Source organism: Brachionichthys hirsutus, unplaced genomic scaffold, assembly GCF_040956055.1.
Source record: "Brachionichthys hirsutus isolate HB-005 unplaced genomic scaffold, CSIRO-AGI_Bhir_v1 contig_1434, whole genome shotgun sequence".
Lineage (NCBI taxonomy): Eukaryota > Metazoa > Chordata > Actinopteri > Lophiiformes > Brachionichthyidae > Brachionichthys > Brachionichthys hirsutus.
In genome coordinates, this window is record NW_027181321.1 from 1 (window position 1) to 4495 (window position 4495).

General features: G+C 40.2%; 1 long non-coding RNA gene across 1 annotated transcript; it reads left to right on the forward strand.

The window, feature by feature from the left end:
* The first annotated feature begins 3070 nt into the window (after positions 1-3070).
* On the forward strand, positions 3071-3682 carry LOC137917441 (uncharacterized). The gene is made up of 3 exons (XR_011106652.1): positions 3071-3191; positions 3523-3542; positions 3624-3682. It is a non-coding gene; the product is annotated as an uncharacterized lncRNA (long non-coding RNA).
* Positions 3683-4495: the final 813 nt, after the last annotated feature.

The window sequence follows — 4495 nt, forward strand, 5'->3', positions numbered from 1 at the left end:
ATGGGGAACATGAGGCAGTGCTCCATGATGCCCGCCACGGCTCCGGCCACCATGTGGGTGCCGGTGGAGGCTCCCTGCGGCAAACCCTCGTAGTCTGGTTCAGAGTCCTCCGCTCGTGCATCTTCAACGCTGCAGATAAAGTCGACGGTCTGTAGCTCAGTTTCCCCTCCGATCCGAGGCGTCAGGGTCCCCACGATACTTTCCGAAACTCCCCAGAACCTTCCGCCCAACCACCGAACTTCTGCCCCCGCGGACGCACCAGCAACACCGGGATCATTGCCTGTAGTCTCAGCTGTCATCCGACGTCTGCTCATAAATCCGCTGCCATGAAGAAAAAACAAAACAAAAACACGGGTAATGTCTGAGGTGCACCGACTCCCACCGTAAAGTTTCACGTTCCCCTGGGGGGGGGGGTCCACGGATTCCTGCCAACAACGCTATTCCCTCCCCACCGCTATATTTCCCCAGTCATACCCACTCAAGGCCATGGCGGACAAGTACACGACACGGGACGGAGCCCCGCCGCACAAGGCCACAATAAGGAAGTGATATCTGATTGGCTACTGAAGCCACCGTCCTTCTCACCTTATTGGAGGATTGATATGCCACTCATGACGGAGGCGGAAGTCTTTTGTAAGAGCGTCTGTGAAAGCTATCAAAAGACAAATAGGATACTGCTGGTCATTCTGAAAGGCAATGGCTGAAATGAAAGCGAAAGCGTTGTGTCGATAGTGTCCTTTCAAGTTATTCGTATCCCAGAGCCAAGCCTTTAAACTTTGTTAGGTCCACATAACAGGGCCTAACAAAGTTAACTGATTAATGTGAACACGGTCAGCCAAAGATGCGTTCACAGCCTAATAAGATAAGACAAGATCAAATCAGATATTTTCTTTATTCATCACAAACTGGGACATTTTGAATAATAATGTAAATTGACACCTGTGATTGCCACGATTGCATAATAAATATTATGTGCAGAATAACTTCCTTCAAAGTAGTTTATCGAGATATACAATTTAATTGCGTCCTTTATTTCCTTTTTACATCTTAAAATGTACATTTGGTAAATAGATTTTAAACATTTTAAACCAAATTTCAGCTAATAACCATAATACCAAATTTAAAAAAAGAATGTAAAGATCTTATTTGTGCAATGATTGATTGTTAATGATATATTCATTGTTTCAATGTCATGATTCGTTTTTCTTTCAGTCTTCATTTCTATATTGATGTTAATTTTCCCCATATATGGTTACACTGTTGTTTCATGGGTGAAATAGACCTACTATAGATCTACAAGTTATAATGGGGGGGGCAAGAAGATATAAACAAAATTTTTTTTTTCTGCACTGTATGAACATTTATGAGTTGCAATGGGAAAATATACAGTTAACTTGAAATAATGTTTTATAATGAAATATAAGCTACTTTAATGCTAAGTGTAATGCTTAGGGCTTTCAGAAAAATGTCTCTAGGACTTCCATCTTCACCAAACAGCCTTTGCCTGGAGGAAAAGAAGCACATTTTTCCAGAATATAGGTAATTGCGTTTTGGTGCGGCACTATAACATAATTGAATTCACTCCTTTATTGTCTGAGAGAGCCTTCAAGGGCTGCAGTGTTGAATTTCTGCCGACCAAGGGGAATGAAGTGTTAATTTCTGCTTACAAGAACAAAATGTCCTGCTTCTGATCGAGTTAAGGTTGATTGATTTATGTCAACAGACACTTCTTAAAGGAAAACCAAGCAGACATCATATCAGGATAATCTTTCTTTCCTGAAACTAATGCTACTCTAATACACCAGGGGAGCGGTACGCTCGGTCCAGCTGGATCACTATTGCACATCATTTCATTTCCTCTGCCAAGAGAGTGCACATATATTATCTGCAGGAATTATTTTACACTGTCTAAGCAAAACATAGTCAAAATCTGCTTTATACAGGCAAGATGAGAAGATAACTTGGTTAGATTCTGCTGTGTTTTATTGTTTTTGAAACAATCAACACCCTCCCATTCTTCAATCTAGACCACCTCCCTTTGGCTTCTACCTGGGCAGCCCGAGGCTCACTGATGATGATCCATGACCTCTTATCTTATTAATGCATAGTTAAGTGAACCGCAGAGCCGATGTGACATCTTCAACAGCAGTGCTAAGCATCCAGCCTGTCTGAGAGCTCATCTTAAAACTCTCAAAGTGGACCCTTGCCGTGAGATGATTTGTGGACACATCCAAATTAGCTAAAAAAGAAGCAGTTCTTGAAGTTTTGGACACACATATAAAACAAGTTGGCCACATTGCATTCTGCAAATATTTATGTTTATATAGACTATGGGTAAAAAGGGTAAACATCAAAATCATAGTATTTTTTAATCCTACTGCCGTTAAGATTTTATATTATATTATATTATTATTATTACACACCGTAAATGGACGCATACTCTGGAATTAATACATAACTTCATTCTGACCCTAGCCTTGATGATAAACCTTTGAAGAACTGCAACCATGACACAAGGCTGAATTAAATGGTACAACTGCTCCACCAAGTGGACAGACGAAGGACTTCCAGATAGATTTGTCATGCCGAGATTCACTGTGAGTGTCCCAATAAGACTCTCCAGCTGATCCAGAATGCTGCTGCATGTGTATTGACCAGAAATAAAATAAAATATTCTTTTCTCATTGTTTGCTTCTTGGCCAGCTGTAATTAAATCCAATATAATTTATTTATCCCCAAGGGGCAAATGTAGGCAGCAAGAACTTAAGAATAACAATTGTGATAAAAAATAATAATACTACAAATACATACACATCTAAATATAAACTAACAATGAATCATAACTACGGATGAGTACAAAGCAGCAAAAACTGTGGTTAAAATTTAAATAAATACATACATTATAAAAAGGTAGAAATGACAAAAATAAATATCAGTTGCATACAATACTTGATCAATACCACTGATCAGACACACCATTCGCTCCTTCGCGTCAACGAACGGGGAGCCCGGATCTAAACTCAAGTGGGAGGAGGCGGGACTTATCGAACCTCCAGTTGCTGCCGTCATGTCGGCGCCGGCGTGGACGCACCGCGGGCGGAAGGCTCTGACTGTTCTGGGGACAGCTGTTAGATCCTCTCCCAGCTACAGGGGACTGAAATCCCGGTACGATGCACTGGTCGTAGGAGGAGGTGAGATCCGTGGATTGTTTCAGAAGGAGCAACAACGTGGAATAACACGAGCTGCAGAAGGACAGCCCACGCCTTGCGTGTCCGCTAAAAAAAGAGAGACAAATAAATCATATTTACCTTCCCGACGTGGTTAAAGACACGATTGGCTGGTTCAACTTTGGCTTTCAGTTCTTTGAGCTGCTTAACCGACCACCTGTCTGGGGACTGTAGATAAAAATGTTTATTAATAGGTCCCTGATTTAAATTAAATTAAATAATAAAACGATTAATTGGTTTACTTTTCAGGAGAGAAACTCCCACACAATAATTCATGTTATATTATTTATTACAGGACACAATGGGCTGGTGGCAGTAAGTTCATACATTTCTTAACACAGCATGCAATACAATTAGTTACAGGGTAAAAGTTTATGTGTGTGTGTGTATTTTTAGGCTGCCTATCTCCAGAAGGGAGGAGTGAAGACAGCAGTGCTGGAGCGCAGACATGTCCTAGGAGGAGCAGCTGTTACAGAGGAACTCTTCCCTGGTAGGAAGATCTAATGCAGATTAATAGTATTTCGAATAAAAACCAAATAACCACATTATCTCAAGTATTAAATAAAATGTGCGTATGCAGTAATACCTTGATATGCGAGTATTATTCATTCCTGGACTGAGCTCGCAACTCAGTTTGCTCGTATCTCGGATTTCTCGGATGTTAAACCGCAAGTATGTCGAGGTATTACTTGCATTTTATACTGGAACTTAGTGAAAAAGTATGAAAAGATGATGATGATGAATATATTTATTAGATAGAATGTTAGAGTACAAGTACAGTCAAACAGTAGCATGTATTACAGTACAAATAAAGTCAAACATCCTGCCTAAGAGGAGCACTTCAAAAAAGCCCTTGCGGTCTTGTTTCCGTTGAAAGTCCTTCGTACATAAATCATCCACAATTGACATCAACGACAATTAATAAGAACAAGTTACTTGCGTAGTTTAACACCACTAATTTGGACAAATTGTGATGAAAGCAAAGCAAATGTTCAACAATGAACTGAATAACTATTAAATCCACATTATCAGTCGGGGTTGGACACTCGAGTAAATACGCATCTGTAGAAGTTTATAACTTCATGCACTGTGTTGATGAATGATATGAAGTCATAAGGAAAACATTATTCATGTTAAAGTAACACAACTCTGTGCAGGTTTCCGCTTCTCCAGGTGTTCTTATGTGCTCAGTTTATTGAGGCCCCACATTTATGCAGACTTGGAGCTCAAGGTAAGCACAGCAAAACTGTGAAATATATTAACAGGAC